At 37.9% G+C, this 16426-nt stretch overlaps 1 long non-coding RNA gene across 1 annotated transcript in view; it reads right to left on the bottom strand.

The window, feature by feature from the left end:
• The window catches only part of LOC134297569 (uncharacterized), a 58336-nt gene extending 42897 nt beyond the window's left edge, over positions 1–15439 (bottom strand). The window contains exons 1-2 of the long non-coding RNA XR_010004363.1: positions 14604–15439; positions 12552–12602 (exon numbers count right to left, since the gene is read on the bottom strand). This is a non-coding gene — a long non-coding RNA (uncharacterized LOC134297569). The remainder of the gene's footprint in view (positions 1–12551; positions 12603–14603) is intronic.
• Positions 15440–16426: the final 987 nt, after the last annotated feature.

The raw sequence follows: 16426 nt of genomic DNA, 5'->3' as shown, positions 1-16426 counted from the left end.
AAAGGGATCTTGCGGAGTCAATTCGTCAGCAACCGGAGTAGTGTGTGTGGACAGCTACTCCGCTTCCAAGCCTCCGTTCCTGTCGCCAAGCCTTCGTTCCCAGCTTTGTTTACTCCACGAATCCTGCCTTGCTTTCTAAGACTCAGCCTCGTCTTGTTTCCCGGATTTTGCCAAGAAATTACCACGGATCTTGTTCTTGTTCCTTGTTTCCTTGTTGCCTTGAATCAAGCCTCGTTTTCCCAAGAATCAAGTTACTTCCTAGCCTCGCTCAAGTTCACGGACTAAAAGACCTTGTCTTCTCCCCTCACTTTGCCTGGCAAAGTGAGTGTTTCGGTTATTGGATTACAACTTTGGACCTTAATATTTCATATTGGACATTGTTTCTTTGGACTAATTTTGACCTTTCCTGAAAGGTCTATTTCTGGACTATTTCATACACTTGCTTTTATTAACTTTATATATTCCTTCAATAAAGATATTAGTTAGATTCTGGCCTCTGTGTATGGTTATTGGTGCTCTGCAGCCTGGGTCCTGACAGAGACTACCATCCAACACAACTATTATAGTGTAATATAAAAGTACATTTGACCTGCTAAATCTCTCTTTTTAAAATTTATCTGAAACATCAACCTTTTATCGAAAAAAAATTAGTTTGATCAACAGTTGAATGAAAATTTTGCTGAGTTTCTCTTTTTTCCCTCCCCCTTAAGAAAGACCAAAAATGTTGGTGTATAGAGATGACCGCAGATATAATTAAAATACTGGCTAACTATATTTAAAAAGCTAGGTATAATATTAATTTTAAAAGTAAATGATTTTAAAAGCAGGAGCTTCTTAAATGGTGTGGAATGAAATGATTCAAAGAATTTGAAACTGTGGGGTGGTGACAGTACCGTAAGAACAAAAATACCTCTCTAGGAATTGTCCAGTTCCTTTTGAGCAGTGGTTCTCAACTTGTTGGTCCCCAGATGTTTTGGCCTTCAACTTTCAGAAATCCTAACAGCTGGTAAACTGGCTGGGATTTTTAGGAGTTGTAGGCCAAAACACCTGGGGACCCACAGGTTGAGAACCACTGCTCTAGGGTGACCTATGGTAAATATTGGCAAAAGTTATTCATTTTAATAGGGTTCACCATTATCCTGGTTTCCATGGTGGGTTCAGGAATGTATCCCAATAGATATAGGGGTCATAGTTTATATATTATGCTATATATATATATATATATATATATATATATATATATATCTCTGCTAAAATGACAAGTGGAAGTCATCATTTTATTTCTTGGTTGCCTTTCTCTTTCTTTTTTATAATGCTATTTAATGGAGTTTTACATTTTAATAATAGTAATAGTAATAACAATAACAATAACAACAGTAATAATAATATCTCACTCTTATTAGAACTCACTTTTTGTAATTTATGAAACACTGCTCTGCTGTAATGGAACTGTCATTCTACAAGTGACTTGCTGCTTCTGTTAAGAGTTTATACAAAGGAGATCATTACCATGCTTAACATACTTGGTTTGGGTTGACCTACTGCCACTGTGCTAAATACAGGATTTTTCACTATCCTAATGACAAATAATAAGATCAGGAATGCCTGGAACACTTACACCAGGAGTCCCCAAACTAAGGCCCGGGGGCCGGATGCGGCCCTCCAAGGTCATTTACCTGGCCCCCGCCCTCAGTTTTATAATATAATATTTTTATATCAGTTTTAATAATATAATATATTGTATATACATATAATATTGATAATAATCTTATGTTATACAATATAATACTAATAGTAATACCATATAATAATATTAATTGTATGTTATATATTACCTATTATATAATAGTATAGTGGTATAGTTCAATACAGTAATATATAATGCTAATATTGTGCTATGCTAATAATATAATACATTGTATGTACATACAGCTGCTCCGAGTCCCCTTCAGGGTGAGAAGGGTGGGATATAAATGTAGTAAATAAATGCAGTAAATAAATAAATAATTTTAGACTTAGGCTCGGCCAAAGTCTGACATGACTTGAAGGTACACAACAACAACAACAACAACAACAACAACAACAACAACAACAACAACAACAATCCTAATTAGCTTGACTACCTCATTGGCCAGAAGCAGGCCCACACTTTCCATTGAAATCCTAATAGGTTTATGTTGGTTAAAATTGTTTTCATTTTTAAATATTGTATTGTTCTTTCGTTGTTGTTGTTGTTGTTGCACTACAAATAAGACACGTGCAGTATGCATAGGAATTTGTTTGTATTTTTTTTTTCAAATGATAATTCGGCCCCTCAACAGTCTGAAGGATTGTGGACCGGCCCTCTGCTTAAAAAGTTTGGGGACCCCTGACTTACACCATAATTTCTGAGAGTCAAGTGAAAAGTTCATATTCTGTAATGTGATAATTCAGGTGAAGTCAAATTTATTTTCTTTAGCCACAGGCCATAACAAAACTACAAATAAAGAGGAGCATGATAAGGAGATAGATATGCATATTTACAAGGTTCTATATTTAAAGTGTCTGTAGTCAGACTGATTTGTATGCAGACCGATAGAGGCTAACAGTTTAAAAGTCTGAGTAAGAAAGGAGAAGGTGGCTGTAAATTTAAAGTCTAAAGAGGAAATTGTGAATTGATGTACTATCTGAAGATAGAAGAGATAAAAGCAACGTGTGACTAAAATATCTCCAGATTATGATTTACTCCTGTATTGAGGAATTTATGCAACAAACAGATTTAATAATATAGCGATCAGAATCCTTTATTTTTGACAAGGATTTTTTTCCAAAAAGGGAAGAAGCTGAAGATGTGAAATGTCATTTACACAGTTTGAAAAGTACTGGCAAACATTATAAAATATACTGCATCAGTTCAGCTCTGATTTGTGCTCACTAATTATATATAGCTTTTTAAATTAAAAATGATTTTTTGAACACTGGGAAATCATTTCAAACCAAAATCTTTGCTACAGTATATTATTTATATTGGGTTTTTGAGTGTTTTACAGTGATCTCATTTATCTTTTTAACGGCCACATAAAGTATGTTTGCATGATTCATATTTTTGGCAGTCATTATGTTTTTATTTATTATAAAAATATTTAAACCTCTATTTATCTGTGTAAATATCAAGGCTCTTTGCAAGAGTATGATCAGAACTATCATACATCTAGTATTACTCCAAACAATGCTATACCATGAGCAAGAAAATGCAGGAAAGGTCATATCAGCCAATTAAAATGCTAGGGCAAAAAAGCAAGTAAACAAACCCCTTTCAGCTGGTGCCACAAAGATTATAGTGTTCATGCTAGTTGCACATTTATTGAGATGGTGTTGCCAATTTGTATACAACAGCAGAGTTCTTACCATACAAGAACCTGGGATGTTACTCTTATTCAAAGTCATGTACCTATAAGTCTTATTACAACCCAGAAAAGTAATATAGTTGTCACTCATCATCGTCGTCTCACTCGTTCAATCATTTTTGACTCTTCGTGACCTCATGGACCAGTCCACGCCAGAGCTCCCTGTTGGCCGTCACCGCCCCCAGTTCCTTCAAGGTCGAGCCAGTCACTTCAAGGATACTGTCCATCCATCTCGCCCTTGGTCGTCCTCTCTTCCTTTTTCCTTCAATTTTCCCCAGCATCATGATCTTCTCCAAGCTTTCCTGTCTTCTCATGATGTGACCAAAATACTTCAACTTTCCCTCTAATATCCTTCCCTCCAATGAGCAGTTGGACATTATTTCCTGGAGGATGGACTGGTTGGATCTTCTTGCGGTCCAAGGCACTCTCAGGATTTTCCTCCAGCACCAGAGTTCAAAAGCGTCTATCTTCCTTCGCTCAGCCTTCCTTATGGTCCAGCTCTCGCAACCATAGGTTACTATGAGGAATACTATTGCTTTGACTATGCGGACCTTTGTTGCCAGTGTGATGTCTCTGCTTTTCAGTATTTTATCGAGGTTGGCCATTGCTCTCCTCCCAAGATGTAAACGTCTTCTGATTTCCTGGCTGCAGTCTGCATCTGCAGTGATCTTCGCACCTAGAAATATAAAGTCTGTCACTGCCTCCATGTTTTCTCCCTCTATTTGCCACTTATCAATCGGTCTGGTTGCCATGATTTTGGTTTTCTTGACGTTTAACTGCAACCCAGCTTTTGCACTTTCTTCTTTCACCTTGGTGAAACTCATATGTTACCATTAATTCTACTACTTTATTAAAATCTATTTGGTTTTGCCAAGTGGACAATTAAGATATTGTACCTTAGAAATTCTGAGAAATACTGTAATTATTATTATGCAAAGCAATTTTTACTGAAACAGAACAAAGCAACCACCCATGTGACTCTTCCCCCTCTTGACTTCATTGCTTAGGTTGGGTCAGCATCCATGGTAATAGGTAACAAATATATCAGCTTTTCATATGTCACTGAAAAGTAGCTTAAGTCAGGCTCACTATTACAAAAAGTACCTACATTAGGTATCAAAAGGCTAACTCTTACAATATCCCAGCCATTGCTGTGCAAAAAATACCCTTCCTAAATTCTGATTTTAATAATGTGATGCATGTATATTTGGTTTGTAACTGCAGTGTTTTATCTCTACCTATTGTAACATATTAATTGTGTATAGATTAGCATCATTGTGCTTTGTTTTTCCAATTATATTGTGTAAATACACAAGACAGTTTTTGCTATTACAGTCATTAATACTGCCTTTGATTCCTAGCAATGAAAATAATTATTTTGAGGCTGGATGGACTGTGTTCTTCCCTTCTTTCTTCTCATAAAAATAATAAAGATCAAATATCTTTAGTTATATCAAAATCCACTTTTGTCAATCCACATTCTCAGGCCTCCTATTGAAGAAGATGTTGATTTTTAACAGAATTATAGGATCAAGATAATGAGTTACAAAAATGCTATTGATTTTGTCCAAGCTAGGTAAATCCTATATGACCTTGACATGCCTCCATGCATTGTTCTCTTGTTTCTATATGCACATTTTACATGCCTTAGAGAGAATAACATGTACAAAGAACAGCTTTATGATCTTAACATGATCCTTTTGGTCATCCATATCATTAGAGTTTTGTTCAGTTGTCAATAATTCCCTTCCTCTGGTTACTTGTAGGATAAAATCTCCAGTGAAGAAAGCCAAAGCTGCTATTGTGATACATAGAGGAATTTAGGATGCCTGCAATTCTAAAATGCACCCCCCTATTAAGCCAGGATTTTGGGAGGAATAGCACATCTTAGAATAGGTGAAATATGGTAGTTAAGTAGGGATAAGCAAGAAGATCTGGGCCATTCTCAAGATGTTTTCTTATGCTTGGAATTTCATATGCAGATCAAGAGTAATAAAGTCTAACGTCTTTGAAAGCCCTGTACTACGTCCTCAATAATAAGCTCATCAGGAATGCTAGAAATCCCAGCAACACTTTGAACACCACTTGCACAATCTCCCTTTAATAGTTATTTTAGAGGGCTATAACTCTTCACCAAAAATGTAATCCAGAACAAAGCAATTTCTGCAAACTCTACTTAAGACAAGTGTAGAGTTTTATCTGGGGAAATACAACATCTCCCCCATTTTTCTTCTATAAACTCCTATAACAGACTTAGGTTTTTGCAGTGGTGAATGCATGAATGCTGGTCTGCACATAACAATCTCTACCTTTATTCTATCTGCCACTAATATTTCTGCACCAGTTAAGTATAAAGTAGCATTCATCAGCAACAGAAGCAATTTCTTCTAACAACTACATGTTGCACTAGGGGACTAAACTCTTTTAAGTTTTATTATTGAAGCAGGTCTTTATTAAAGGCTTGTAAAAATGGAAGTTTTTGAAAATATATAAACTTTTCTTTCAAATAAAGTGAAAAAGTTGAAAGTCCACTCATCTGTAATTGCAATATGGCATGTGATAAATTTGCTTCTGAGTTAATGGAATGTATTGAACCCTCCAGGCTTGCTCATATGCCTCTTCAGCTGGCTCAAAAGTGAACCGTTTCTCTCCCTCTAGAGAGGAATATGTGCAATTTTAAGTGCAAAAACAGCACTGTGCCATACCTAGAAAAGTGCATTTTGATATATTTCCCCCAAGTAAAGTAGATTAAATTTTAACATAACTCAGGGCTAAGATTGTGAGGGTCACAAAATCCAAAGTATATGGGTGCCTGAAAAATTCTCAATCTTTAGTTGAAATGAAAACAAATGCTATCTTATGAAGGGTGAAGATCATTCCTACACTGTAGCCATGTACAAAATTGATTGTATTTGCCCCAGACAGGAAGAGTAAAGCCAGATCTTGTGGTTGTGAATGCCATCTGCCACACATCCCCCATATATTTCCCTCATTCCTCTAATGCTACCTGTAACCCTCACAAAAACATGGGAGGAGAGCTGGATTTTCCCAGCAAAGATAAATTAGTGTAAAACATTTCTGTTGTAATCTGAGGTGACTTGGTGTTGAGTGGGCATTTTTATAACAAGTAGCTCTATGAAGGATGAAAATCATGTTAGATCTAATGAAGTGGGTTTATTTATATGAATGAACACAACCACTTGAGGAACTAGCTATGGAGGTTGTCATTTATGCATATACTGGTATATACTTCAAAATTTACGAGTGTGCTGCCTTTTCTGGAGTCATGGACTATTGCCATCCATTTGCTTCAGAAGTGCAATCTTTCAAATATCATTGGAGATAAATTCCTTGCTTTCCATACCATTTTACATGATCCTCACCTCGAATGTATATGATCACTAGGGTTATAGGTTATGGGGATCTATAGATGGCTTATTTGATCAGCATCTGTATTCTGGAGACAGAGTGAAGGCCAGGTATAAATCAATTTTTTTTTTTTAAAAAAAACTTTAAAAGAATATACATCTACTAGCACATTTAAAAGATGTTTAAACCAGCCTTATATTCCTGGGGCCCTTCCAGATAGGCTCTATATCCCAGGATCTGATCCCAGGTTTTCTGTTTATCCCAGATTTTCTGGCAGTACAGACTCATATAATCAGAAAACCTGGGATCAGGTCCTGGGGTATAGGGCCTATCTGGAAGTGCCCTCAGTTGCCTGCCTCAGTGTATTGCAGGGAAGGGGCAGGGAAGAAGACATCATCCTTTGCTCTTGCCTTTTGCCCCTTATTTGTTCCCCCTTCTCTCTTTTTATTTTGTCTCTGTCCTGAGAAAGATAATTTGGTGCTGCCTGTTGAGGCATTGCTGATCTTATTTTTAAACTTACATTGAAGGCAGATAGTAATCCTGACATCCTGTTTCACTTCCAGATGCTTCGAGACAATGCTTTGCCTTTTCTGTTATTGCCTTAATATCAAAGTTATAGGTAGGAGTTGCCAGGATCCAAAGCTTAATATGGTATTATTGGCTTTTAGATAAGTCTCCCTTATGAAGAGACCTCACACACATATGAGGAGCCACCAACTCACAAGATATCCTCTGCTGTAATCTGGCATTTCTTCTTTGCAAGAAGGTCTGGACTCTTTTTTTTTAAACCCACAGTGATCTCAGAGACATAAGGGCAGTTTTGCGGATGCTGAGTTCCTACATCTGGAGGCATTGCCCTCTTTCCCCATTGGGATTTATGCTGGACAATTCCTGGATTCACTAGTTCCTTGGGGTTCTGTGTCTTCAAGCAGTTATTTTTCAGAGAGTCACTCCTTGATTGGGAGGGCATTTAACTGGTAAAGCTTTCCAATGGTCTCTAGGCTATAGAATTTGGTTGAAAACTATATTTACTAGCAAATCACGTCGGGCTCTTCCACATAGATATATAACCCAGAATATCAAGGCAGAAAATCCTACAGTGCCTCCTTTGAACTGGGTTATCTGAGTCCATGCCATATATTCCAGTTCAAAGCAGATAATGTGGGATTTTATTCAGCTGTGTGGAAGGTCCCTCAGACTTTTTCTCTAACAGGACCAGTAAGTTCTCCTTCAACTTCAGTTATTGTTTAGAGGGCTTTTGTTTACAGTATCTGGGATTGTGTTTTGCCTTTCCAGGAAGTAATGCTACAAAATTTAATTATTCCTCAAAATCGATTGATGAAAAAGCAGAACTAGATAAATTGCTGAGCCCCTCACTCTAAATTACTTTGTCCTAGCAGAGGGGACCCTATAGAAACGTTATGTCATGGCCCTTTTCTATTGTTGATAAAGATGCTCAGATTACATTGGTAGCTCCTATTCTTTTGGAACGTCTAGGTAAGTAATTCAAATGGTACTTGGCCTATGTATGGGTATATATGAACAAATCAATAACAGAAGGGTGGGTGATATTTCTTTTCTGGCTGCAAAATTAAAACAATCTTTTCGACCTTACCTTGCTAATTATTTTTATGCACCATAATTCTTATCCTGTACAATCAGTTTCATCACATTATTCATTTTTAACTTCAAGCTTACCAGATTTTATGTAGTATAACTCCTTTTAGATGTATTTATTATACTTTATGTTCAATTATATGTGTTCTATAATCTATTATATGTACACAATGTCCACAAATATTCATACTTGCTTCATAAAATATAATAATTTCAAGACTGTTACATTTCAAAGCAATATGTGGCATTTCTTTTTAAAACATTTACCTTTTACTTGAAATGAGGTAGCAGAAGCCGTTCACACCTGTGAAAATTCTTCTGCCATTATTCACCCACTGAAACTGCACTGGTTTGGGTGTCAACTGGTTTGAACTACTCCTTTTACTGTACACATACAATATCCTTAAAACTGAAGTTGGGAGCTAGAAGACAAGCCCTTGACTGCAACCTTCATGCTGCTGATCACAAATAGTCACCTTCATGCTTCTAGAACTACGTTTTCTAATTTATAACTTCAATACAAAATATAAATATCAATTTGCATTTGTGCATACAGACACTGTAATCCATTCTTGATGACTGCTGTAACTCAAATACATGTTCATACACTTCAGATAAGTAAATCCTAATGTACTTTTTGCTCTGTGTCAGCAGAATCCCTTGTACTTGAAAAATTATTGCATGAAACATTGGCTCCACTTCAATTACCCTATTGAATTGCAATCTGCAACTGAAAAATCCACAAGTTAGATAAATGAAATAGGTGAAAGGGGGGGGGGGAATGGGGCGGCGGCTGAAAACAGAACAAATAGAAGCTAGGTGGTGCAAATAGCACAGACACATTGTTCACTTTAGCTACTGACACTGTTGATCATTTGCTTGAATAAAATATACGACCTCATCACAAAGGGCTAAAATCGTAGGCATGCACCGATTTTAACCTAGGTCACCCATGGAGCCAGCCAGCTTCCATCAGATGATGCTGGCGCGGCTCTGTGCGTGAAGGAAGGCAGAGCCGGTGCATGCCGCCGCCATGGCAACATGGGAGAGTTCCCGTGTTGCCATAGAGTCCATGAGGGAAGCCATGCACACTCACATTTCCCCATCTGATCCCACACTTGGATTCTGGCGATGTGGGGTGCTGGATTTCCCATGTCCCTCTCTGAAGTGGAGCAATGCCAGTGGTCGTGCGACAAGATTGATAAACAACGTACAAACATTAAATTTACTTCCCATATTCCAAAGAGGAAACTCGAGACAGATGTGGCCAAGAAACATGAAAATGTGGTCAGGGATGGCAAAGGTTATAAAATGAGGAAGAACACAAAAACTAGGAGAGAAAATGTGATCAAAATGGCAAAGTAAGGTCAATCCCATAATCTAGTAGAAAAGCAACCATTGGTTTCTGCTTTCCTCTCCTTTTCCTCTACTGAGTTGAGTGCAAACTAATCTTATACATTGAAGTAAACTGCAGACAAAGGGGGACAAAGGGGTGAAGGAGAGAGAAACTAGGACTTTTTAAAGAAAAAGGAACAACAGAAGTGTAATTAGGACTGTTCCTGCCAAATTCAACATTTGGAGGATATGATAAGAAGAGCTATGCTGGATCAGACCAAGGATTTATCTTAATACAGAATTCTTTTTGTACATTGCACACCTGAGACCACATGGAGAGCAACACTGTAGGTGAAGAAATAGCCATGGATAGCCTCCATGAACAGAAGCAAGTGTGATGTTAGCTTAGCACTACATGCCAACTCATGCCAGATGTAAATGTTGGAGCCTCAAGCCATTCAGGTCTAGTCATTTCTTCATCGACCCTCTTTCCAGCTCTTACATGTGAGACCTGGAATGTTTTGAATCATTCATTAGCTGGTTGTGACAGTGAGCATCAGCTTTTCTTGCTGTCTTTTGGAAGTCATTCCTTAATATTTCTTTTCTTATGTTGCTTGCATTGTCTGTTCCCCATTAACTTGTACTTGCAAGGGCCATTTGGACAGGTTTGCATGGTCATGCCTCAGTGTCCACCTTGCAGCCACCCCTATACAATCACATTTGTTTGCTCTCTCTCCACTTCCTGAGTTCGGTCATGCTCACTGTTAATCTCCCTCCATTTTATTTTAGTTCCCTTTTAGTCAAGCCTCCTGTCTGGTTTCTTTTCCCTCATGCTTTCTGCCCGTCTCCCTCAATTTTCTTTTGGTTGTCGAGCCCCCTGCCTGCTTTCTTTCCCCCTCATTTTTACTATGTTTATCTTAATCCAGAATCCTGTTTCTACATTGGTGAATCTATTATGCATGGAAATCCCTTTAGCAAAACATGAGTGCAACTGCCCTTTCATCTCACATTCTTCAGTGGCTTATACAAAATGGAGTGTTGTCTCTGATGGCAGAATTGATGTACTGATGTCTTGACTTGTAGCTGTGAATAGCTGCAACCTCCAATACTGATATCAAATAATGTTTTGGTAGATTTCTATATATTGTACATGTCAGCACTATACTCTTTTCACAGAATCATCTCTGATTTATTTCAGTCATGCTTGCTTCCACATAAGTATGCTTAGCATGGCACCCAGAACTTCCACACAGCTTTTGGCAAAAATGAAAATGATGTAGCCATCTCAGTACAAAACATGCAGTACTGTAACACACAATCTTTTAAGTACCCAGAACAGAGACTGTGTATTAAGTGGGATGAACATGCTGCCAATTGATCTTGAGAATTTGAAGGATTTCATTAAAGGGCAGTATTTAACCAGGTGATCCCCACCAAATTCCTCAGAAAGGAGCACAGATACAGATTAAAGGCAAGTTGCATTTTTAGCAAAAAAAAAAAATCCTGGTTATTTATCTCTTTTTATAAATCAGCATACTCAGGAGGTAAGGGACGGATAGGGCTGGGTGAGAAGCTGCTGATCTATTTTAAGTGTTCTATAGTAAAGAGCTTATCCTGCAAAGACAGAACTCATGTCGCTTCTAATTCCAGTATAAATCATTTCTATTCATCCACAGTCAAGATATTTAGTGCTGGAATTACATTTTTAATAAACTGCTTTTAGACTTGGTTGTAGCAGTGAAGGGGAGGGATTTTACCATGTTCACTTCTTAGTATGTTTTTATTTCTAGAGTCTAAGCAGATTATAGTTATTTCAGAGAGCTGAAGATGATATGAAAGAACTAAGGTCTGGTTAAGTCGTGGTATACTCAAGCTCCTGCCGATAGAACCAGCACCGTGTTGTCGAAGGCTTTCATGGCCGGGATCACAGGATTGTTGTATGTTTTCCGGGCTGAATGGCCATGTTCCAGAAGTATTCTCTCCTGACGTTTTGCCCACGTCTATGGCAGGCATCCTCAGAGGTTGTGAGGTATGGAGAAACAGTTTCTCCATACCTCACAGCCTCTGAGGATGCCTGCCATAGATGTGGGTGAAATGTCAGGAGAGAATACTTCTGGAACATGGCCATACAGCCCGAAAACATACAACAATCCTGAGAACCAACACCATTGGAAAGCTCCTGCTGGGAATGATTCCTCTTTGCCATTGCAGCTTGTTTGTCCACTGTTGTGTACTGTCTTTCTCAGAAGCAGGACCAGAAGGTTTCTATGTGTATGAATTAATTGTCTCTTTAGAAGTCACAACAAATCTTGATATATATAGTTTTTCTCTTTCTTAAACTTAGACATTCCTCAGTGATCCCAGAGGTTTTGATAACTGGTAAGAACATATTTCTTTGTCATACTTTTTCCTAGCCAAAATCTTCTGAATCTGGTCTAGGTAATCATGATTACATGAAAGAAGAGCAGTGAGAGTTGAAAGTGAAAGTTGAAAGTGCAGTGACCCAGGATTGTTCATGGACAATGGCTATGTTTTGTGTGATATATAATGTTATTTTATGTGATGTGTTTAATAATGTTTAATGTTTTATTAGGGGAGGGTCAACTTCAATGATTTTTTACTATTTTTATCAAGGGCATTGAATTGTTGCCAATACTGTGAACCACCCTGAATCCCCTTCAGGATTGAGAAGGGCGATACTGTATATAAATACCGCAAATAAATAAATAAATAAATAACATAAGTAGCTGCCACAGTCTGTTTGATTACATAATGAAAAGGGGAAATTAGAAGTCACAAGAGCAGGAGAATAACAAGATAACGCTATTAACAAGACGTACTCACCAAGAAAAGGGTTCAGCATTGAAGGTATCTTGCCAAAGAGATTTTCAACACCTGAAATTGGCAATGAACAAGATGTCATTTTCTAGATTATGATTAGTCTGTCACTTCTGATGAATAAATAGTTTTGCATTTTTGATAGCACTTTAACAAACTTTAAAAAAATCTTTTGGATTATTTGAATCAATAACAGTAAATGATATAATTGTCAACCTTGTTACATGAGCCAGGTGAAGCATCCCGCTTTATCAAAGAAACAGAGGGGTAGCGGGGCAAATCCGCTGCGCTGTGCACTGCTCCCTTGCAGTGATGCTTTCCCTATCACATGTGAGAAGCATCACTTGAGTGGTGAGGATCCCACAACATGGGCAGTTTGTCATGTTGTGAGGGAAGTGTTGCATGCCACTTCCACTCCAGATATAAGCAGGGCCTCCACCAGAAGTCCAGCAACATTGCAGGATGGGCAGTACACTCATCTCTCTGATGAGGTCATATGTCTGACATTGAGAATATTAGGTAAAGCTAAAGGTTTTCCCCTGACATTAAGTTTAGCCATGTACGATTCTGAGGGTTGGTGCTCATCTTCATTCCTAAGCCAAAGAACCGGCATTGTCCTTAAACACCTCCAAGGTCATGTGGCCGGCATGACTGCATGGAGTGCTATTACCTTTCCGCTGGAACGGTACCTATCAATCTATTCACATTTGCATGTTTTTGAACTGCTAGGTTGGCAGAAGCTGGGGCTAACTCACCCCACTCCCCATTGAGAATATTACTTATTCTAAACCTTTTCAACCCTTATAAAATGGTTGTCAACATCCTTATTAGTTTTGAATGTATTCAGTCACATGCCTAAGAAATAAATGGAATGTGTTTATATGTTGACCTCTGTGTGTAATTATATTATTTCTGCATTAAATATATATTTCTTGTCCTCACCACTTCCTAAATGGAGGGGTGCAGTTTATTGTTGGAAGACAAGCATGCCTACTCGTATTTCCATGTAATGGACATCAACATATACTTAAGATCATACAGAAGACAAGCATGCCTACTCGTATTTCCATGGGACAGACTTCAATATTTACTTAAGATCATACATTTCCATACTAGCTTTACAGAACACAGTGTGACATCATGATGTTGTATAGTCTGAATTACACTGAGTACACTTCCACAACAAAATGACTATAAAGACACCAATTTGGCCCACAGAGAAAAAGAGACAAACTAAAAAAATCCTGTAATTGCTTTTTTAATATATTGTTTGACCTGGGTTTTTGTGGAGACAGATTCTATAATTGGAAGTTTCAACTGAGAAGATGGCTTTGAATCCTGTCAGGCAATTAGAAATGCATAGCCTAGACATGCAGGCTAATGACTGTTTCATATTCATGACCCCTACATTACCCCTAGTTTAGGGAGTATATAGAAACTATGATGTCTCGCAATCCCTATTTACCAGGAAGCAGCTACTGCAATCATAGAATCATTGAACTGGAAGAGACCACAAGAGCTATTCTCTCCAACACCCTGCCATACAGGAAGACAGAATCAAATCACCACTGACAGATGGCCATCCAGCCTGAGCTGGATGCAGCCAGAATCACATTGGCTTTTTACTTGCCGCATCACACTGTTGTATTACTAAAACTCCCAGCTTTCTTTCACATGTTCTCTTTTCAAGCCAGGTGTCACCCATCCTATATCTGTGCACTTCATTTTTATTGTTTAGGTATTCTACTGTACACCCCCCCCCCCCCACTTGAGATTCATTTTGTTAATTTTGGCCTAGCTCATTCATGTTAAGGCAATTTTGGATTCTGATCTTGTTCTCTGGGATATTAGCTATCCTCCCAATTTGGTGTCATCTGCAAATTTAATAAGGATGCCTTCTCGTCCATCAGTAGGAGTCAGTTTCCCTGCCCATCAGGAAACAGATGATTAAAATCTGACACACACTCCTTCCTGTACAAAAAGATCATTAGTATGGGGCAGACCCCTCTCCCCCAGTTCATTACAGTAGCTTCTGACCAGTATATGATACTTACATACCTATTAATTTGTGTGTTGAGGATGAAAATAATGTAGGTTGCTTTGCTGATTTGCTTTGATGCTGGCATAGGCAGCCTCTTAAGCCTCTTAGTTTCTCTTTAGGCTCAGATGTCTGTGGAATATATTTTCATTCAGGCTCCCCCAGCACCACAGCCCACACAGAATTCAGGCTGTAACCTTTTCAATGTAAGACATTTTGATGACATTTTACATTCTGGAAAGCTGGCGGTTTGTTTGGAAAACAGATAGTTCAGAGGGATATTTATTTAAAACGATGCCTTGTTTCTCGCACATATGACATGTGGCCCCAGGATAATGTTTTTATTTTTTTTATTTTTCAGCTCCCTCTGTTTCTTTTTGTTATATTGCCTCAATAAATCTTTTTTTAAAAAATGTGTGAAAGAATTACCATTATCTTCACTCATTCACTAATTTGTTCAGAGGCTTTTGGGGGTTCTTATTGAGAATCTGAGAGATTGTGTGTCGTTTTCTTTGAAAGAGAGAGCAAGAGAGCAGGATATGAAACATTGTCTGCTGTACACAGAATAGCAAATGGAGAGCAGAATAAGCTAATATGTTTGAGATTTCATTCTAATTGACAGTAAATAGCGGTGGGACTCAGATGCCACAGCTATCTCCCATTAGATCACTGTTCAGACTATGAGGTTAAAATAATCTGTCCTGACTTCTGCACAGTGGTAGGGAGGAAGAAGCAAACAATCTAAAAGGAGAAGAGGGAGGAAAACCATTAGGCACTCCCTTTAAATGCCTCTGGGGTGAATTATGTTGATAGCTCACAACTGAAAATAGGGCAAAGCACAGCCATGTTAAAGCGACCTGTCACTACACTTAAGGCTCAACCTATCAGGATTTGAGACAGAGGCACAATTGGACGCTTGCAACTGACTGGCTGTCAGCTTTAGTTCAGCAGGTCACAGTCTATGGACAGAAAACCTGACTATCCTCTCTGTTTGCAAAGCTTCTAAGTGCTAGTTCAGAAGCCGCCCCATGCTGCTTTACATTCACATTAGCACTCATTGCAAAAATCAATCCATGTTGCTTTCTAAAAGCTTCCCTGTTTTACATGTCTTCCTTTGTTTCATTTTAATCTTTGTTTTTCACTTCACGTCTATCACAATGGAAGTGGCACTACTTTAGGGTTAGAAAGCAGACATGGAAAACTTTTCCACATACATTTGGTGCTTCACTTCAAGCCTGCCTTCTTTGTCATGCATCTTCTTTAAATTCCCTGAATTAAGAAAATGTGCTATGAGGATTTTTGCATTTGAGGCAGTTACTATGAAATAAATGCATGAACATTTTTGATTCTATCAAAAGCCCTGTTCACTTTTTTCAAATGATTTTTTTTACAAAAATGTCCCCAAATTTGAAAGATTAACAAAAAAATTATAATAAAGACCTTTAGCTTTTTACAGTCAATATAAACTAATCTAATTGGACTTCAAAGAGTTTTCTTAAATATCATCTTATTTATTTATTTATTTATTTATTTGCCACATTTATATCCCGCCCTTCTCACCCTGAAGGGGACTTCGAGCAGTGCACATAAAGGCACAATTTGATACCATACAACACATATCCCAGCAAATAAAACATATGCATTAAAACAATCACTAAAAACATTAAAAACACTTCAACATTAAAATTGTTAAAATCATGTAATCCAATATTGTAGTCCAGGCTGTTCCAGTTATCATTGCACCATTCCAAAATTCACGTATTGCACTGATAGCTTTACTAAAAAATTGGCCCCACAGCCATATTTTCAGTTTTTTCCTAAAGGGCAGGAGGGAGGGGGCTGA

Source organism: Anolis carolinensis, chromosome 3 (genome assembly GCF_035594765.1).
Source record: "Anolis carolinensis isolate JA03-04 chromosome 3, rAnoCar3.1.pri, whole genome shotgun sequence".
NCBI lineage: Eukaryota > Metazoa > Chordata > Lepidosauria > Squamata > Dactyloidae > Anolis > Anolis carolinensis.
This window is presented reverse-complemented; position numbering and strand designations above follow the sequence as displayed.